The 22,914-nt window shown below is 35.1% G+C and overlaps 1 pseudogene; it reads right to left on the minus strand.

Moving 5' to 3' along the window:
- Positions 1 to 16,962: 16,962 nt before the first annotated feature.
- On the minus strand, positions 16,963 to 17,899 carry LOC108395801 (olfactory receptor 2G3-like; annotated as a pseudogene).
- Between the last annotated feature and the right edge of the window lie 5,015 nt (positions 17,900 to 22,914).

Raw genomic sequence — 22,914 nt, forward strand, 5'->3', positions numbered from 1 at the left:
ATCACAATCACAATATTAATTAGTCACATAAAGAACGTACAGCATAGAGAATATGATTAATAGTTCTGTAACATATTTCTATGTTGACAGTAAGTACCCTAGTTGGGAGGAGGATTGAATAATGTATATAACTGTTGAATCACTATGTTGTATACTTGAAACCAATATAATATTGCATATCAACTATAGTCAATAAAAATAAGTCAAAAATGTTTTTATTCTACAATTTCTTTCTTCTCATTTGTTACTCATTACTTATACTATTTCTACCATCTAGGTACCCCTATCTTACTTCTCCCCCTTCCAAATCAGGCAACTCCTTTATTATAAAATTTCTGAAGCACAACTCCAAGGCCTAATTCTTCCATTCACTACAATCTAAAATATCTTTTACTTTGACTCCCATATTATAGCAAATTTACCTTATATTTTTTTCTAGTGATTTTATAAAAGGCATTTTCTGTCTTCCTTCAGATCCTAGCTATTCCATTCAATAGCTGTGGAGTTTTGGAAATGTTATTTAATCATTTTGCGTTCAATATTTTCATCTTTAAAATGAGCATAACTATACCCATCTCATAGGTCTAAGTGATATAATAAGTCGCACATATAACCCAGTTCCTTTTACATGCTAATAATTCAATATTATGAATAATTATCATTATTTGCCTAATTATGTATTCCCTAAAATATTGGATTATTCTTATTTTTGTGCATCTATACAAAGTATAGTTTTTGTAACGTAATTAATAAATATCTATTGAAGTATAGTAAGCATAATGTGACTGCTAGGAAAACGTCCCAGAAATTTTTGATTATTTATTTTTTCTGGTTTTCTTCATTGGCTTTACATTGTTTATGTAATGTTATGTAAAATTTATGGCCAGGACTCTTCTTATGCTCCTAACTTAGTAGAATTGGCAGACTTATTTGCTCAGTTCTACTCCTTAGGTTGGTGTCATTGAGTTATGGAATTAGACAATGTCAGGGGAATGAATTCCAGGGAGATATGATAGGGAGAAGTGCCTGCTTCATAGCCCCAATCCAAGAATCACTAAATCTCAAACTGAGCTCATTACCCATCCTTCTCATGGTCCTGATTTCTTTGTTATTTGTAGAACCATAATTCTTTTGGTACCCAGAAGCTAGTTTTTGAATTGTAGTTGCTTATTTATCATCTATGTTGTCAAGCTGAACCAATTCTTTAACATTGTCTCTCATATCCATCCATTAAATCTGTATCTATTCAAAAACATTAAAACAGACACACAGAAGATAGTTTAGTGTCCATGGTCTCTAGCTCTCAAGCTGGACTCCCCACTTAAAATTACTCTCTCAACTTCTAAGCATTTCAGCATATTTGAAGAACAGTCTTTCCTTAGTTCAGATCTGATCATGCACATCTAAACTCAAAATTCTTTAGTGAATCTCCATATTCCAACATACCATATTAAAACACAGCCTTAAACTCAAGGCCTTGTATAATAAGGGCTCAAATCATGCAGACGTATCCAGTAATTCAGCCAAACTCCTACTTTACCCATGATGGAATTGGTTATGAAACTCCATTGTGGCTATCCAACTTGTAAATATCATTTCAAGTACAAAAATGTCCTTATGTATTTTCCACTCTCCTTTACTAATCCTCCACTTTATTTGTAATATTTTTATGATACACTCCACATTTTACATGCATATATAATCATATACATAATTTTATTATGATTTTATGATTTTATACATATCTGTGTATAAAATATTTGTATACATGTCTGTTTGAGTACCTGGCCTCTTTCCCTGATTAAATTGATTCTATGCTCTCTAAGAATAAGCACATGACTTGTGGAAGCAAGATTATATGTTAAACCATGGTAGGTATTTACTACATTTTAACTAACTTGAGTTCAATTAATTTGACACCAACAACTGTGAAACTCTTCCCTTTGGTATTCTGATATGTTAGATTATATTAACATCTTGATTTTATGATTCTTTTCACTTATGAACTCAATCAATTTTTACTGATATTTCATCACAAAACATCCCCAATATATCATTTATTTTTCTACCCCAAGCCCAAGAAGCTAAAGCACAGTGTCCTACTTTGTCCTTAATACATCATCTTAAAGGTCTTCTTGATGATTCTCAAATTGATGTAACTAATCAACCAAAAAATACATTTATTTTACTTTCTAAAAATAAATGGACCTTGAATACATTACTTCATACCTTTGTGACTATATTTGTTCACCTAGAGCATAAAAACCAAAATATTTGCATATAAACTTCATACTGCTTTCATAACAACTGGATATGAATTTGCTTTGTAAATTAAAGAAAAAACTATGCAATATTATATAAAAAGAAATATAAGCAGTAGCTGAAATAGGACTAGAAAATTTCCAGGTACCTATGACCTGTAAAAAATTAAGTTGATTATTTTCTTGGGACTTCTCCTTTTGTATACCTTATCATTTCTTATCTCTGTCATAACATTCTTCATTTAAAACCAGAACTATCCAATTCCTTTTCTTCTCCCATTTTTTATTCTGTGGTGGCAAGATGTTAGGACCAGACCCTTGGAAATATGACCATTTTGTATTATGTTGTACTCCTCCCCAACGGGGCAGATATCACTTCCAGTTGATAATAAGATTATTCAGAAATAAAAAATAATATTTTGATTCAAAATTGAGAAACAAATTTATGTTTCTCCATATTTCAAAATCAAATTTTGCCTGATCTATTATAGTCAAAGCAAGAAGACTCCTATGTTGCAGGATTACTTGCAGAAAGATGCTCCTTAATGGAGATCCAACTAATTCCTTGTCCAATTCAAATCTTAAAAGAGGAAATTGCAAAATTCACTCTATCTAGATTGTTTTCTTACTAAAGACTCAGAATCTCATTATTTAGTTACATGCACTTGGATAATGCTTTTCTAAGTCTAAAAAAAGCTAAAGTTCTCCTCCAACCTTTTAAATATTACTGTTATAATATTTTCACAATCTTTAATTTTCTCCCATATCTCTCTAAAAGAACACAGCATGGTACTAAGCTTCTGAGGTAAACTTGGAATGTTATGAATAAAATCAAGTCATATACTTGCTACAGGGGAACAGTAAAGTTATTAAAGAAAACTGTAGCATGTATCATTGGTTTTCAGAATACATGATTGCATGCCTAATTATTAAAGGTTTATAAGAGCATAGAGGTCAAATAAGTAATGAGGAAATGATAGCACTAGACAAACTCAGGAAGTAAGGAAGAAAAAATGAGGAAAGAAGAAGAGGATGAGCAAGAAAAAAGATAAACATGTAATAGAAATGTTCTGTCTAGTGCACTGTAGATACTTAAATACGTAACTATTGAATTGTAAATATAAGGAGCAAAAGAAGAAAAATGGGAAATAAAGATTAATGGGCAGACAAAATCTAGTAATTCAGTTTATTTTTCTGGAAAGGACTTTGAGGAGTTCTTGCCTTTCTGGCTGTATATGAAAATTATGGGATTAGTAGAGCTTAATTCATCTAAATAGAAAGGTAAAGCAAATGCTGATGCGTCCCCCATGGGGTAAGAAACTGGGGCGGGGAAGACAAAGAATCCATGCCTCTCAAGTAAATGGGAATTGCAAGGGAGTGAAGAGGCAGCGAGGAAGAAATATCTGATTACATGACTTAAGAAAACATGGAGCTCATTATTTAGATGTTTACTTCCTAATACATTCTTTAGCAACTTTCTAAGCATAATTCTGATATAATATGCTAATAAGACAAAATAAAAACAATATTTAGGTGCTTATTTCACCTTACATATTTCTTCTTAATAGTTTTGTCTAAGGATCTTTACTACAGTTTAATGCCAGGATCTCTGTGTGTTGGATTTCCTTATTCTAAATTGTAGTCGATTTAAACACTTAAATTTACATGAATAGTAGGCCTTTCAGAGTTCATTTGTTTTCTACATAGAATCAGTTCCTTATTATTCACAAGCTTTATAACATAAGTAGCAGTTTCAATCCAGAGAAGTGGCAAAAAGGCACACCTAAAAATATTTAAATGAAACTGTATTATTCTAAAGTAAATAACACTACTAGTAACAATTATATTTTTTCATAGCTTTCCTTAAAAGAAATAAGGTGTAACAAGGATTTGCAAATACCAGAATATTCATATCTAACTTTCTATGAATATACGTGTGTTGGTAAAATTTCAGTATTTCCAGAATCTCTTACCTGGCTTTAGTGCATTTGCATAACAACAGGTGTTTCTAACTGAGGTCTTATCTGAACCTTAGAGATTGGAGGGAGGATTCTCACTTTTCTGCCACAGCAGAGGAGAGAGACAGACCCTGGACAGTTAGTTGTTTATAAGCAATAAATAGGTTTTAAACTTTATCTCTCCCTTTGATTGATTTTGGTTTTAGAGGTATTTTGCCCAGGATTTCTTCTCCCAGGAGTTACAACATGTATAATTTTATGTGTGTGTGTGTATATATATATAATTGTTTCTGTACATGTATACAATCCTCCTACAATGTTTTGTTCTCATAATAATCCTCTAAAATAAGAATAACTTTTTTTAATATTAGAAGAGAGGTACCAAGAAGTGTAATATTAGAACTCAGGCACCAAAGGCATGAATGGACTTGGACTTGGATTTACCCAAGTATATAAATCTAGTAAATTCAGAAGCAAAGATTTGAATAATATATGACTTTGAATCCAAGGTTAGTACACTTTTCATAATTCCATTGATCTCTCAAATAAAAATGTAATTGTCTGCAGAATCAAACTTCTTTAATTGAAAAATTTTATTTTATACTTCTTTCCCTGAATGCTTCCTTTACCTTATGAGGCAACCAATGACAAAGCAAGGTGGCCTTTGGTTTTGAATATTCTTCCCTCCCAAAACCCCTGTGCATTTTCCTGGTGTTGGGTTATAATCCATGTTTATTTAGTATGTGTCAAAGAGATGGTGAGTAACGGAAGACTGACTTATGGCTCTAGCAATATATAGACACTGGTTTGCTGTTTGGATTTCTTCTCTCTTTCATAGTGTATCAACCAAGCCTTCTCAGACCTACTCAAGGGTCAACTTCAAGAAACTAACTTCAATTTATGGCCATCCACAGAATTTATAGATCTCTTGAAACAGTCCCATGAGTTTTCATGCCATTATTATCTTAGTCCCATTGTCCTATTTAAGCCTCTGAGATTCAGCATGATTAACATCTGCTGCCACCAACATGTGCAGGAGAGAAGAACCAGGGGAACTGAAAGGTTCAAACTCAAAAACAAACAGGAAAATGTTTCAAACAAAATGCAAACTTTGGGTAAGCAAACTTGGGGTGTCACCTCAGAGGAAATCCAATCAACTCCAGTTAGACTTGATTATAGTGGTTGTATAGATGATTTTTATCATAAAGATTATGAAATAGGTAAAATTACCATTCTCATATGCTTACTATTCTGAGAAAAATAGGACAACTTCACACAGTTGCCAAAGCAACCTTTTTAAAATATGACTTTTTCATCTTTTTTCCCATAATGGCTCCTTATTCTCACTCTAAATTTATATTTATTATATAAGATATATATTAATTCATTGAATAGTCATAGCCACTGTATTAATTGGGGGAATACATTTTAATTATTCATATTTAGCTGATGACAATTCCAAAACTCAGAAAATTCATATTACTTGCCCAAGATTACAGCCAGGCAGACAAGGAATAAAACAAATGCTCCAAAAACTGGATCTAGTTATTGAGTATTATGAATCCAGACTCCTCACTTTAAACATCAAAATAGAAATGCAACATATGTTTTTGTCCCAGATTTCCATTACAGTAGCCTTTCTTTTTTCCCACCTGCAATGCCTATAAAGTAGTAGAAAAAATAATGGACATGAGACTACTAGGATTGTTTATAAATACCAAATCTGTGATCTTGAGCATATATCCCAAATGTCAGATTTTGTACTTCTTTATCATAAAAGCCTTGTTAATAAACTCCTGAATTAACTTGATCTCAAATTATCATATGAAAGAAAGTTTTTGGAAGGATTTTCTATAGGATTTCAGAAATAAATTCATGTGTACATGGAGACTTTACCATAAAGGTGGAAGTTCATATCACCAGAACTTTTCAATAGAATGTGGTTGTGCCAACTAACTTAAAGTCTGTGATAAAATACATGAATTAAATTCTTACTTTCAAATTAATTCCAAAACAATGAAAAACTTATATGTAGAAACAAGACAATAGCATGCAAAAGATCTATAATTAATGCAAAAGATCACTAAAAAGCCAGAGGCCTTAAGTGGTTGATGTATTTGATGCATAAAAGTAAAATTTCTGCAGAGACATTTAGCATACACAAAATGAAATAAAAAACAAGTGACAAACTTCAAAAACATCTGTATAGGGTATGAAAGACAAAAGGCTAACCTCTTTAATATATCCATATCTATTATAAATCAGGATGGGTAAAAGAACAGTTGAATCCAAATGAAACAACAGCATTATATTATATGATAAGATGGTTTATACTTACACAAGAATAAAGGATACTGGTGGAACACGTGGTGTTTCTAATTCTTGTCTCTCAAAGGAAAGAATTCAATCAAATATGAGAGTTTTAAACAGCAGGAGTTTATTAAGCAAAGCAAAGGTACACTTTCAAGAAGGGTAGAGAGCAGGCTGTCTGGAAACCAGAAGCAGCCCTGCCATTAGGATTAGGTTGGTTTTAATTTTTTTCTTAACATGGCAGGAAGTCCTGTCAGTGGAAAACTACAAAATAAATAATAACACAAATATTATAATATAAAATACAAAAATCTGCAAAAGGAATAATTGTGACACTGGTGTAACATTTTATTTTATTGATTTGTCCCTTAGTGTTCAGAAAAACAATTAAAAAGAAAAAAATCTCTATTTCAATAATAGTAGCCAAATTCAGTTAAATATCTCAGATAACCATTAAACCTGTGCCTACCAATTCACTCTTAGTTTCATTGTTTTAAATTTTAAGCATAAAGAAAAACTCCAGTTGGTCATATCAGAAAACAGAATCATATCTCGTTTTTGCCATTGCTGTGCTATCCATGTTTTTCTAATCTACTGTTCAAGTGCAGAAACGTGTAGTACTGTGGGGTCCTGAGCCCCAAACTGTGCTTGGAACTATTTGGAATAATCCCAATCAGCAAAATTACTCAAGTCCATTTATATTGGAAGCATACTGTCTAACTGGGGAGTTCTCTAAATCACCTTCCAAGTACAACACAGTGCTTTTAAAAGATAATCAATGAAAGTTCACTGAGTCAGAACTAATTTCTGAAAATGAAATAGTAAGTGCAGCAATTATTTAGAATTTAGATCTATAAGCTTTTCTATTTGTTTTTTTTTTAAAGCACATGTTATCATTGACATTGTTTAGAAGTGCCAGCACATATGATAATAAAAAACAGACTGACTTCAGCTGGTTTTATACTTTTAAAGTTCTCATCCCTTCCTGCCTGCACCTGGGCACACAGTTCCACTGCCCCACTTAGACCATTGCTCAGCTTTTGTCTCTGCCTCAAGTTCCTTTCCCTAGAATGTTGTCCTCTTGAATCCATCCTCTCATTTTTCTTACATTTCTTCTGCTATTTTTTCATTTCCTTTTTTTCTTCTATTCTCTAAGAAATTTCCAGTCTATCTTTGAATGCCTCTGCCTTATAATTTATCTTTGCTGTTCTAATATTATTGCTAAGATCGCCACCCTTTTTAATTTTTTAATTAAAGTATCATTGATATATAATCTTATGATGGTTTCACATAAACAACACTGTGGTTTCAATATTCACCTGTATTAAGCCCTCAACCCTCCCATTCCTGTCACTATCAGCGTAGTAAGATGTTATAGTCGTTACTTGTCTTCTCTGCGTTGTACTGACTTCCTCATTAACTACCTATATTGTGATTGTGAATTATAGTGCTCCTTAATCACCTTGTCCCTCCCTACCCAACTCTCCCATTCCCTTCCTTTGGTAATTGCTAGTTCCTTCTTAGACTCTGTGAATCTGCTGCTATTTGATTCCTTCAGTTTCTCTTTGTTTTTATGAGTGAAGTCATTTGGTATTTGTCTTTCTCTGCCTGGCTTATTTCACTGAGCATAATACCCTCTAACTCCATCCATGGTGTTGCAAATAGTAGAATTTCTTTTCTTTTCTTTTTTTCTTTTTTTTCTTTTGGTATCATTAATCTACAATTACATGAAGAACATTATGTTTACTAGGCTCCCCCCTTCACCAAGTCCCCTCCATATACCCCTTCACAGTCACTGTCCATCAGTGTAGTAAGATGCTGTAAAATCACTACTTGTCTTCTCTGTGTTGCACAGCCCTCCCCATGCCCCACATCACACTATACATGCTAATCATAATGCCCCCTTTCTTTTTCCTCGCCCTTATCCCTCCCTTCCCACCCATCCTCCCCAGTCCCTTTCCCCTTTGGTAACTAATAGTCCATGCAGCACTCCAGTTTGAAAAAGACAGATGCACCCCTATGTTTATCGCTGCACTATTTACAATAGCCAAGAAATGGAAGCAACCTAACTGTCCATCAGTAGATGAATGGATAAAGAAGAGGTGTTACATATACACAATGAAATATTATTCAGCCATAAGAAGAAAACAAATCCTACCATTTGCAACAACATGGATGGAGCTAGAGGGTATTATGCTCAGTGAAATAAGCCAGGCAGAGAAAGACAAGTATCAAATGATTTCACTCATATGTGGAGTATAAGAACAAAGAAAAAAAACTGAAGGAAGAAAACAGCAGCAGAATCACAGAACCCAAGAATTTCTTTTCTTTTTATGGATGAATAATACTCCATAGTATGTATGTACCACCTCTTCTTTATCTATTCCTCTACTGATGGACACATAGGTTGCTTCCATATCTTGGCTATTGTAAATAATGCTACAATAAACATGGGGGTGCACATGTCTTTTTGAATCAGGGATCTTGTTTTCTTCAGGCAAATTTCTAGAAGTGGAATTACTGGGTCAAAAGGTATTTTTATTTTTAGTTTTTTGAGGAAGATCCATACAGTTTTCTGCAGAGGTTGCACCAATTTACATTGCCACCAACAGTTAAGGTTCCCCTTTCTCCACATCCTCGCCAGCATTTGTTGTTTCTTGTTTTTTAGATATTGGCCCTCCTAACTGGTGTGAGATGGTATCTCATCATGGTTTTAATTTGCATTTCCCTGATGAGAAGCAATGCGTAGCAATTTTTCATGTGCCTTAGCCATCTGAGTTTCTTCTTTGGAGAAGTGTCTGTGCAGATTTTCCACCCATTTTTTAATCGGGTTATTTGTTTTTTGGGTGTTGGGGCCTTTATATATTTTATCTATTTATCTATCTTTATATATTTTATTCTCAGATAAGTCATTGATGAATATATATTCTGCCTTGCTTTAGGGTGTCTTTCCATTTTGCCGAGGATGTCCTTTTCTATACAGAAATTTTTAGTTTGATGTAGTCCCAGTTGTTCATTTTTCATTTTGTTTTCCTAGCTCAAGGAGATGTGTTCAGGAAAAAGTTGCTCATGTTTATATTCAAGAGATATTGCCTGTGTTTTATTCCAAGAGTTTTATGGGTTCATGACTTGTATTCAGGTCTTTGATCCATTTCAAGTTTATTTTCGTGTCTGGGGTAAGACAATAATCCATTTTCATTCTCTTACATGCAGGTTTCCAGTTTTCTCAGCACCAGTTGTTAAAGAGACTGCTTTTTCCCCATTGTTTATTCATGGCTCCTTTATCATATATTAATTGAGCATATATGTGTGGGTTTATATCTGGACTCTTTATTCTGTTCTATTGATTACTAAGGCTTTATAGCAGAGCTTGAAGTTAGAGAACATAATCCTTCCAACTTGGTTCTTCTTTCTCAGGATTACTTTGGCTATTCAGGGTCTTCTCTGGTTCCGTATGAATTTCAGAACAATTTTTTCTAGTTCCTTGTAGAATGCTGTTGTTATCTTGATAGGGATTGCATTGAATCTGTAAATTGCTTTGGACAGGGTGGCCATTTTGATAATATTAATTCTTCCTGTCCATGAGCATGGGATATATTTCCATTTATTGGTGTCTTCTTTAATTTCTCTCATGAGTGCCTTGTGGTTTTCAGAGTATAGGTCCTTCACCTTCTTGGTTAGGTTTATTTCTAGATATTTTATTCTTTTCCTGCAATTATAAATGGAATTCTTTTCCTGATTTCTCTTTCTACTAATTTGCTGTTAGTATATAGGAATGCAACAGATTTCAGTGTATTAATTTTGTATCCTGCAACTTTGCTGAGTTCAGTTATTAGTTCTAATAGTTTTTTTTGGTGGAGTCTTTAAGGATTTTCTATGTATATCATGTCATCTGCAAACAGCGACAGTTTAACTTCTTCCTTAACCAATCTGGATGCTTTTCATTTCTTTGTGTTGTCTGATTGCCATGGCTAGGACCTACATTAGTATGTTGAATAAAAGTGTTGAGAGTGGACATCCTTGTCATGTTCCCAGTCTTAGAGGGAAACCTTTCAGCTTTTTGCTCTTAAGTATGTTGTTGGTTGTGGGTTTACCATATATGGCCTTGATTATGTTGAGGTACTTGCCTACTCCACCCATTTTGTTGAGAGTTTTTATAATGAATGGATGTTGAATTTTGTCGAATGCTTTTTTGGCACCTATAGAGATAATCATGTGGTTTTTGTCCTTCTTTTTGTTGATGTGATGGATGATGTTGATGGATTTTCAAATATTGTACCATCCTTGCATCCCTGAAATAAATCCTACTTGATCATGATGGATGATGTTTTTGATGTATTTTTTGATTTGCTTTGCTAATATTTTATTGAGTGTTTTTGCATCTATGTTCATCAGGGTTATTGGTCTGCAATTTTCCTTTTTTGTGGCATCTTTGCCTGTTTTTGGTATTAGAGTGATGCTGGCCTCATAGATTGAGTTTGGAAGTGTTCCCTCCAACTCTTTGGAATACTTTAAGGAGGATGGGTATTAGTGCTTCTTTATTTGTTTGACTAATGTCTGTGGTGAAGCCATCTGTTCCAGGGGTTTTGTTCTTAAGTAGGTTTTTGATTATCAGTTCTATTTCATTGCTGGTAATTGGGCTGTTCAGATTTTCTCTTTCTTCCTGTGTCTGTCCTGGAAGGTTGTATATTTCAAGAAAGTTGTCCATTTCTTTTAGGTTGTCCAATTTGTTGGCATATAGATTTTCATAGTATTCTCTAATAATTATTTTTATTTCCATGGTGTCTGTTGTGATTTTTCCTTTCTCATTTCTGATTCTGTTTATGTGTGTACACTCTTTTATCTTGATAACTCTGGCTAGGGGTTTATCTATTTTGTTTATTTTCTCAAAGAACCAGCTCCTGCTTCCATTGATTTTTTTCTATTGTTTTATTCTTTCTATTTTATTTATTTCTGCTCTGATATTTATTATGTCCCTCCTTCTCTGGACTTTGGGCCTCATTTTTTCTTTTTCGAGTTTCATTAATTGTGAGTTTAGACTTTTCATTGGGGGTTGTTCTTGTTTCTTGAGGTAAGCCTGTATTGCAATATACTTTCCTCTTATAACTGCCTTCACTGCATCCCACAGGCTTTAGGCTGTTTAGTTGTTGTTTTCGTTTGTCTCCATATGTTTCTGCACCTATTTTTATTTGGTCATTGATACATTGATTACTTAGGAGCATATTGTTAAACCTTTATGTGTTTGCAGACTGTTTTGTTTTCTTTGAATAATTTATTTCTAGTTTCATACCTTTGTGGTCTGAGAAGCTGGTTGGCACAATTTCAATCTTTTTAAATTTACTGAGGTCTTTTTTATGGCCTAGTATGTGATCAATTCTGGAAAATGTTCCATGTACACCTGGTGCTTTTAGATTGAGTGGTCTTTAGATGTCTGTTAGATCCATCAGTTCTAATGTATTGTTCAGTGCCTCTTTACTTATTTTCTGTCTGGTTGATCTTTCTTTTGGTGTGAGTGGTGGTTAAAATCTCCTAAAATGAATGCATTGCATTCTATTTCCCCCTTTAATTCTGTTTGTATTTGTTTCACATATTTATATGCTCCTATATTCAGTGCATAGATATTTATAATTATTATATCCTCTTGTTAGACTGACCCCCTTATCATTATGTACTGTCCTTCTTTGTCTGTTGTTACTTTCTGTATGTCTTTGTATTCAGAATGAGTCTCTTTTAGGCAGCATATAGATGGGTATTGCTTTTTTATCTATTCTGCAACTCTATGTCTTTTGATTGGTGCATTCAATCCATATGCATTTTGGGTGATTATTGATAGATGTGTACTTATTGCTATGTAGGCTTTAGATTTGTGGTTACCAAAGGTTCAAGGACAGCTTCCTTACTATCCAATAGTCTATATTAAATCACTTATTACTCTATTTCAAACACAATTTAAATGTCCCCCCCTTCTTCTTTCCCATCCACTCTTTATATATTAGGTGTCATATTCTGCATTCTTTGTGTGTATCCCTTGACAAAGTTTATGAGTAATTGATTTAATTTCATACTTGCTTAGTAATTAATTGGTCTACTACCTTTACTGTGTGTTTATTTTCTCTGGTGACAGTTATTTAGCATTTCCATCTCAAGAAGTCCCTTTAAGAGATCCTGTTGGAATGGCTTAGTGGTGGTGAATTCTCTCAACTTTTCCTTATCTGGAAATTGATCCTTGCTTCAAATTTAAATGATAATCTTGCCAGGTAAGGTATTATTTGTTGTAGGTTCTTCTCTTTCATTACATTAAATATATAATGCACTCCTTTCTATCCCCTAAGTTTTTTCCTGAGGAGTCTGCTGATAGCCTGATGGGGTTTCCTTTAGAAATCATCTGTTTTCTCTCTCTGGCTGCTTTCAGTACTTTCTCCTTGTCCTTGATCTTTGCCATTTTAATTATTATATGTATTGGTGTTATCTTTCTAGGGTTCCTTTAGTTGAGTGGTTTTGCACTTCTATAGCCTGAGTGTCTATTTCCTTCCCCAGATTGGGAAAGTTTTCAACAATTATTTCCTCAAAGAGACTTTATATCCCTTTGTGTTTCTTTTTCTTCCGTTGCCCCTATATTGCAAATGTTGTTCCATTTGTATTGGTCACAGAGCTCTCTTATTATTCTTTCATTCCTAGAGATAATTTTTCTCTCTTCCTCAGCTTTGTTTTACAGTTATCTAATTTCTTTTTCAGTTACCATCTCCTCTATATCATGTAATCTACTTTTAAGTACCTCTATTGTGTGTTTCATTTAAGATACTGTATTCTTCTGCTTTTTTTCAGGATTTCTCCATGTTGTACTCCTCCCTGAGATCTTGAATACTTTTCTGTATATCCATGAGCAGGTTTACGACTTTTATTTTGAAATTGTCATTAGAAAGACTGGTGATTTCAGTTTCACCAAGCCCTCTTTCTGGTGCTTTTTTTTGTATTTTTGTTTGGACCAAATTCCTCTTCCTATTCATTTTTTTTTCAGGGTTTCTTATAGGATAATAGTTTTGTGTAGGAGGCACCCTCTACTGCCCAGAAGCTCAATTTCCTGTGTGGGAGTCCCGGATGTTCACATGCAGTGGGTGTGGCACCTGTCTGCCTTGCTCATAGTGATCTGATTTCAGATGGGCTGTGTGGGTCACTAGATGATCATGGGAATGAGGAGAATACTCTTTGGAGCTGCTGTGGACAGGGCCATCCTCTCTCCAGCTTGCTGTCATGGCAAGGATGCCAGGTGACTGGTGCTTGCAGGGAGGAAAGACCTCCCAGGGCTGGGCTGCAGGTGCACACAGAGAGATGAGCGTCAGTGCTATGGGGCTGGAGCTGTCATGGGCAGAACCACTGTCTGTCTGGTCTGCTGCAATGGCAGGGACCCTGCAAAACAGGACTCACACCAGCCAGGAGGAATGAACTCCCAGGGCTGGCTCCTGTATGCAGCTTCCCAGCTGTCCCAAAATAGGGCTTAGCAGGCTGGGGATTCTCCCCCTGCATACCTGGAAGCAGTCTATTTTACTGCCAGCTGGCAGGCCATGCACCACCACAAGGAGTTTCTGGGCTGTGTTGACTGTGAGGGTGATGGAGCATCTGAAGCTCCTGAGACTTTTGGACTGAGGGTGGGATGGGGAGGTGGTGTCCACCTGATCTTTCTCTTAAACAGAGAGCATTGTGCAATTCTTGCCCCTCTGGTGCCCCTCTCACTGCTGAGAAGTCTTTAAAACTGCCTGCTCTGCTTTCTTTCTCAGAGGGGCTGGCAGAGCATGCCTGTTCTCCACTGGCAGCTGGGATCTCAGCCTCCCCAAGTCTTCCTCCTGGCTCTGTTGTCCAGCTGCACCAATCACCAGGGCACCATGAAATGTGGGCTTGTGTTCCTGAAGCAATCTCTAGAGCCAGTTATTCAGTGGTTCTGGGCTTCCACTCCCTCCCTGCTAAATTCCTCTTCCTCCTGTTTGTGGCCTGGGGTTCAGGGAGGGCTTAGGTCCCGCTGGATCGTGGCTTTGCCACTTTACCCTTTTCTGTAGGGTCTTTTTTTCTTCCCCAGATGTAGGTAGTCGGTTCTGCAGTCTTCAGGTCATTTTTAGGTCTAGTTGTATTTGCTGTATTTTTGTGTTCTGTGTGATTTTGAGAGGAGGTTTTTGCCTTGCCTTTGTACACTGCCATCTTTTTCTCAGAATGGCTCATTTTTCCTTATTATACTGCTCTTAAGTCATTATTTTGTTTTGTTTCATGAACCTTCATCAAGTGCATTAATGAGGATTTTTGCAGTTCATTAATACTGTTTCTTACATAAGACTTTTCCTTTCTTTTTTCCTCTATGTATGGGTGTCTCTGCATATAAAAGTGTTACTGAAAACTGCTCCCTGTCACCAAACTCAAATCACAAAACACAGTGACAAGGTTTTGACGAAAGGAAAGAATAGTCTATTTGCCAGCAAATAAGAGAGTGGCAGGCTCATGCCTTAAAGAATCACTGTCCTGCTGAATCACAAACAGGGCTTTTAAAGGGGAAATCCTGGGAGAGAGACTGTGGTGTTTACAGAATACATAAAGTGTCAGCTTGCAAGGATATAAGCCGACATTCAGAGCTGAATCAATTGCTTTTTGTTTCTCCTACCAATTCCTCCTCAGTACACTGGGAAAGGATGGCTTGGGTCTCTGACCCTGAGACTCAGAAAATTGGGAGAACAAAGAGAAACTGCCACCTTTAAGTGATTAAAAAGTTTTGGGGCTTCTTGAGTTCACTTTTAAGCTAATGTTAGTTTTAAATTTTAAACCCAGAGATTAAGTTCAGTTTTCCCCTACTACAAGAGGCTATACTCAGGAGTGAGGCAATGCATTCACTAGAAAGCTGGTTAGAAATGCTGTCCACTTGGGCAAAGCTTGTTGAATCAGGCTTCATGATAAGTGATAATGGTATTTCACTGGAATAACATATATCTCTGTACATCTCTTTTTTTGTACAGCTCTTCTAGATTCTTCATAGGTCAACACTTCTGTTTTCCTGCCTAGAGAGTAATAAGGTTGGCTTTGTTCTAGGAGAAGGATGAGGAAAAATTTAGGGAGGGATGCTGTATACATGTGAGTGGATAAAATGTTATTGATGAGGTAAGAATTTTTATCGGCTACAGTTGAAATAAACATATATTAGATCAAAATAGGGGGAATACTATGATCACAGGATTAGAAGATTGGAAAGATGTCATTGATATTCATTGATCACTTCTTGCCTGGTGCTTAATTATTGTTTTGTATTGGTCTCAGCCTGCCAGTAACCAATGTTGTGGTTCTTATGATTGCAGGATGCCCTCAGCAATAACTATCAGGAAACTCTGAGAAAAGAACAAGGCTTATTACTCAAAAGCATAGGAGGGTACATGGCATTTCTGGGGCCACACAACACAATGAGGCTGTAAATAGAAAGAAAGAATGCATAGCAGGAGACTCTGCTTTTATTGGGGTCAATGGTGGGGCCCTAGGGTTTCATGAGTTCACTCTTTCGGTGAAAACATGAGTAGAAATTAAAAGCACAAGGGAAGAGAAAACCAAGTAGCCCAAATTGTCATTTATCTAAATCAACCAAGATTTCTAAAACAGGAGAGCCTGATGGGTGGGGGAAGATGGCTTGTATCTAGTCCTGTGCTGTCACTATGTTTTTTGAATAGCCATCTTTGAAGTGGATGTCCCTGCAACCAAAACTTAAGTCAGGAATTGCATTACAAAAAAGAAAAACAACTGTCAGGCCTTAACTAACTTACACTAACTTTCTAATCTCTTAATCAGCCCAGTAATAAAGCTCTTTCTTTTTTACTCATAAGTAAACTCGGATTCAAAAAAGCTCAATAAAACTTATGCAAGTTCAAAAAGGAAGTTGTGTAGTTAAAACCCAAATTCTCTAGTCTAGTCTCTCCATTATTGTGATAAACGGGAAATTATTTTTAGGGATAGTTGTTTTTTCAGAAATTGTTACAATACTGATGGGAAGGGATATAATGTAGAAGCAGCAGAGGAAATGGTTGTTAAGCACATCATACAAATGGGAAGAAAAGAAGGAATAAAATGTGGAAAATGTAAGGAAGGAAGGAAAGAAAAAAAAGATGATGGAAAAAAGGAGGGAAGGCTGAATTACAATGCAGGAAGGAAGGGAGGGCAAGAAACAGAAATGGTATGAATTACAGACACCTGAAGTGTGAGGGGAAATAGTACCTTACATGGGGTCCCAAAATAGCCTGTGAAAGAGATTGGATAGGATAGTTCTGTAGCCAAGTTTAAGATGATGATGCAGACTGATGATTACATCTGTTCCTTATAGGTTAATAAATGTGTTAAGTGAAGGATTACACAAAATGACCTCCAGTTTCTTTGTTCTGTAAAAAAATTGATCACTGTGTGCCCTGCTTTGTCTTTTAAGAGCTTAGGTCTCTGTGAAATAGTCTTCCCAGGGCTCCTTGCACATCTTTATTCCTCAGTGCATAGATAAGAGAATTGAGGGTGGGAGTCACTACTGTATAGAAGAAGGAGATGAATTTCCCATGACTGTGGGCATAAGAGCTGTTGGGCTGGATGTAGACAGCTGTGATAGTCTCATAGAAGAGGGACACCACTATCAAATGGGATCCACATGTTCCTAGGGCTTTATTCCAGGCCTGGACTGACTTGATCCTTATAATTGTCTTGACTATATGTCCATAAGACATCAATATCAGTGCTAAGGGCAAGAGAAGCAAGACCAATGAAGCGATGAATAACTGTACTTCATTGGCATGGATGTCTACACATGCAAGCTAAATCATTGAGGGTTTCTCACAGAAGAAATGATGAAGCTGCCGGTGTCTACAGTTAGGCAGCCAGAGCGTGACAGTGCTCTGGATGAGAGTGTTCCCTACCCCACTCAGCCACGCCAGCCCTGCCAGAGCCTGGCACAGCTGTGGGTTCATCACAGCTGCAGAGTGGAGAGGTTTGCAAACTGCAGCGTATCTATCAAAAGCCATTACAGCCAGGACAACACTCTCAGTGGAGCCCAAGGCCAGGGACATATAGAGCTGAACAGCACAGCCCAGGGCTGTGATGGTCTTGGCTGGTCCTCTTAGGTTCCATAGCAGTTGGGGGACAATACTGGTGGTAAAGCAGATATCAACTAGGGAGAGGCGAGTGACGAAAAAGTCCATAAGTGTTTTGAGTTTAGAATCTATGGAGGAGATCAGAATAATGATTGTATTTTCCATAAGAGTCAGGAGATAGGATACCAAAATTACCACAAAGAGTATTCTTTTCCAGGCTGGGCTGATCAGAGAAGCCTGTCAGAATGAAGTCTTCTTTGACACTGCTCTTGTTTATGCCCATTATCCTGTTCAGAAAAAGGAGAAAAACATTATGAGAATTTAGAGATAGGATAATGTGTTGGCCACTGGTCATAATACTTTTTAAGAGTAAGTCTTTCAAAAACTGACTTTGAGAGAAATTACAGTGACCTATGGAATTAATTTTGACAGTGTCCTTCAGAAATTGCAGCAGATGACAATAAGGACCCAACTTTATACAGAGGCACATAAAGGTTAATTGTAAAAGCAGAGTTTTCCTGAGACATAAATATTAGAAGCTGAGATAAAATTGATCAAAGATAGAAAATAAAGAAGGAAGAAAGAGACTGTCAGAAGAATACAATGCATTCAGTTATAACATTATATAATTATAAATTATAATCTATAACTTATGATGAATCATCCTTATTAAATGGGGGAAATATCAGTGCTTAATATATATATATACTTATTTTAATTCTTCAGTCATAATTTTGAGGTGGGAATTTTTTTTCAAGGATTTTCATTATATAAATGACAGCCAGCTTCTAAAGATTACAGAGGTCATTTTTTCTTATAAAATGGCAAATATTTGGCTATTGAAAGAAATAATATTATCATTTCTATTTAAATGTTTAATCATTATTCACAGATAATTTCAAAAACATACTTTTTTTAGGGATTAGTTAACTCCTTTAGTCTACCAGTCATTTAGCCCCACATACTTTGTCTATTATTCATATCATTTCTGTTTCTTGCACTGCCTCCCTTTAATTCAGTCTTTTTTTCCTTTTACATTGTTTCTTTTTTTCCCATTGTTCTCTCCTTTTTTCTTTTCTTCTCTCCCTACCTCCCTTCTTTTCCTTCTTTTCTCCTTTCCTTCCTTCTTTCCTTTCTTCCTATTTTCCAACAGCTTATTAATGATGAAAATTCATAAATGCCCTCAGAACAAACCTTGTGCCTACTTTGGTGTGTGGTGTTGAGAAAGGGAATCAGCTTCCTGATCTTGCATATTGAAGGAAGAGGTGCTTGGATCTGAATGGAGGGGATGAGGATCAGGGAAAGGAGGGTTTTCTGGTGACATAAAAGAGGCTGTCTCAGTGTACATCAAACCCACATAGAATTTTTACTGTCTAGAAGATTACAGAGGCCAAGATTTTGATACACTAATACAAAGCATAATCCCAAAGATCATAACTACTTCATGTTTAAGACAAGTATGAACCTTCTACATACTATCAATAAGAATCACCGAGGCCTCAAAATTCTTTCCTAGTAATAACTGCATATACTAAAATTGTTTTATTACTTGTGAAAATTAATCATGAAAGTAAAATATATTAAATAATTATCAGTGATTAATACCTTATATTAATTTACCTTAGTGAAATTGACAGAACTCAATGGAAAGCAAATGAAGGAAAGGGAAGGGTCAGATGAGGAAACTGGACATCCAACAATAGCACAAAGTCACTGAGTGATCCCTCAAAATAGTGAAAGTAAATAATAGTAAAATGAGAATATAGATGAGCCCCTAAGGAACAAACTAGTTTACATATATTTTTTCTAATTCTAATAAATGTACCCACAATTATATATATGTATATATTCATGTTCACAAACACAAATAAGCACATATGTACATAACTTTTCCCATTCTCTCATTCATGGACAGTTATCATCCATTTAGTAGCTACCCTAAAAAGTACTCTCATTTTTCTATCAAAGGAACAAAATAAAGCCAGACCCATGTCACTTCTTCTTAATGCAGCCTGCAGATTGCTACCTTATCCTTCCCAGTCAAATGAGAATTTCCCCCTTATTTTTACTTCCCAACACACACAAATAACACAATACCTCAAGAGAAATACCATGAGAGATCAGTTCACTGTCATGGACTGGTTCCTTATCTATACGAGTATATTCATTTTAGACTTGTAGAAGTATTGAATTTCACTAAGACACAAATGTAATATCATATGTGTACTGTATAATCTTGCCTCACCTAGATGAACATCACTTTAAACCAGAATCTCAATTTATCATTAAAAGCTAAGAGTCATAGACATGGTGTAGATACAAAATCAAGAAGTGAAAAAGTTACCAGGAAGTTTAACAGATTTTTTTTTTTTTTTTTTTTTGCGCACTGATAATCTTGTAACATGAAAAAGAACTTTAAGCCCTAGGGTTCAAATTACTATTACCTTCCAGTCAGTGCCTAAGGTCCATGTACTGGTTGTAGGGACTATTATTTGAGATGGGGATCCCTGAAGATCAACAGGTCAGGAGAGACTTGGAAGGGACACAGGGCACTGAATATGAAAAGATTCCAAGGACACAGTTCTCACAACATGGCAATTAATATCAGGCTCTGTAGTACCCAAAGAACTGCCCCAGGAGATCATTCTGAAATAGACACTTTTGCCTCTGATTTTTCACTATTGCTTAAATCTAAGTCAAGCAACAAAGATATTTAGCTTCAACCTTCATAATCTCCCTACACCAAATTGTTACCTCATTTCTGCCACATTCATGTTATTTCCATCAGTAATATATATTATACATTCAGTACATACATATTTATAAGTACATTCTACTGGCTCATAACTTCAAATTCTTTTCATCCTAGCTAAGTTTTCTTTCATCTTGCCCTTTTAACCACCTCTACTTGCCAAACTGCAGACCAGGAGTATTTCAACAGGATCCTTTCCTCAATATTTATGGGTCAAATATCACTGGAGGTACATATACAAATATGTTGAATATGCCATTAAAAACCCCTGATCTCTCAATATCAAATGGATTCTTAGTTCTTCCCAGAAATCTTTCTCTATGTCTCCTGTTTGTCTCGTCCATCTCCATAGCAAATATTCAACAAATTCTGAAATCCTTCCTGCCTATGTCCCACATCCTTCCAAGCAGGCTGTCTTGCATCTAATTTCCAAGATAAAACAAAGGCTCCAAGAGGGACCTTCATTGACTTCCTTTCTGCCACTTATAAACTTATCCACATCCATATCTGTTACTTTTTTTTTAGGTTGCAACAGAAGTGAAACTTTTTTTGTCTTTTGCTTAAGGCTAATCATTGTCTCAATATTTTAGAGTCCAGGTAAAAATTCATGTGCATACGGGTTCCAGGCAGGTGATCATAATGACTTAGTGGATCAGGCATAAGAAAAACAATGGCAGCAATGCAAGAATGAATTGCAACAAACATTTACCTAAGATCTATATTCAGTAATAAAAGCATGGAGGAGACTTTGACAAATATCACAGCAAATGCCCTTCTGAAGAAAATAAACTGGTCAGCTCTAGTTGGTTGAACTTTTATGCATTAAGTCTCAGAACTGCAAAATATTTAGAATCTTCCATATAATCTGGATTCTTATGAAAGTCTATTGATACATTTTAAATAAAATTATGTATATACAAAAGAATAAACAACTTAATGAACTATTACAAAGTAAACACATCTTGATCAAGAAATAAAGCATAAGTAACATTCCAAACACTCAAATCCCTTTCCATATATTATTTCTACCTGTCCCTATGTAATCACTATATTGATTGTTTTTTAGCTATATATAAATGAAATCATACAGCAGTATTTCTTTTGTTTTTACCTTCATTCATTCAACATTAAATTTGTGAAGATTCATTCACATTGGTCCATGTAACAATAGAGTATATCTTTATAAAATAATGTATTTTATTGTATGAATATGTCCCAAGTTATTTATCCATTGTAGTGCTGATGGACATTATTTCTAATTTCAGTCTGTTATGAATAATGTTGCTGTGAATATATTTCTACATGTCTTTCAGTGAACAAGTTATATGAAACAGTTCTTTTAGGACTATACTTTGGAGTAGAAATGCTGAATCATAAAGTAGACATGTATTGAGATTTAGTAGAAACCACTGATTCCAAAAATTGATTTCGCAAACTTATACTCCACATGTAGTGTGAGAGTTCCAATTATCCACATTTATGCAAAAACAGTATTTTCTGACCTTTTAATTTTAGCCATCCTGGTGGTATACAGTGAGTATCTCATGATTCTAATTTGTACTCCCCTGATAACTAATGAAATTAACCAGATTATCCCACAATTGTGAAATGTGAGTATGACAAATTCATTGTACTTCTATGTATTGGCAACTGTCAGAAAATATTATTTTATAAAGAAATAATTTATGAATCATTAATAAATGAAAAGCAGGAATAAATTTTAAGGTAGATGTGTGTAAATAACACAAAATGAATAAACTATTGAGAAAAATGTGAAATGACAAATAATTGAGAGATTACAATTATTCATGGATTGGAAGATTTGAAATTTTGGAAAAGATATTTACAACCTTGATCTCAATATTTAGTGCAAGTACATTAATTTGGATATTCTAAAATGTATATAGAAATGTAAGGCACCAGTAATACCAAGATATGGCTGAAGAAAAAGTAAAAAATATGAAGACCTGCTCTACTGCTAATCAAGATATAATAATAGAGCTTAATTATGGAACAAAGTACAATATTTGGACAAAGAGAAATAACATAAAATAATGCTAATACATAAAGATAGAAATGCACAAGATAAAATCTAGAGATCCTTCCAACACTCAAATCTCCATTACAAGATCCCAGACTGAAATAGGCTCAAGTTGGGGGAGCAGAACCTTCAACTGTAAATGACATGTTACATGGGCCATTTTTATTACTGATACTACAAGATTTTATTACTAAAAGTGAACATTTTTACCATTTGAAACTAATCAGAAAGATAATGGAATATTCTAAAAACATAATCCAGGAGTAGGGAAAGAACAGCTACATGGTATGGACTGGATGGATAAGAAAATAAAGTTATTGCTTTTCTGATTTAATAGTACTCAATGAGTAGTCTCATTGTTAACATATCAACAGGTAAATGTATTGAACTTGGCTAGGTTCTAGGCACTCTGCCAAACATGTTACATGTATTATCTCACACAGTACTTTCCACTCTAAGAAGTTGGTATTATTCTATTCCATTCTCTACAGATTCGGAAACTTTA

Source organism: Manis javanica, chromosome 16 (genome assembly GCF_040802235.1).
Source record: "Manis javanica isolate MJ-LG chromosome 16, MJ_LKY, whole genome shotgun sequence".
NCBI classification, from domain to species: domain Eukaryota; kingdom Metazoa; phylum Chordata; class Mammalia; order Pholidota; family Manidae; genus Manis; species Manis javanica.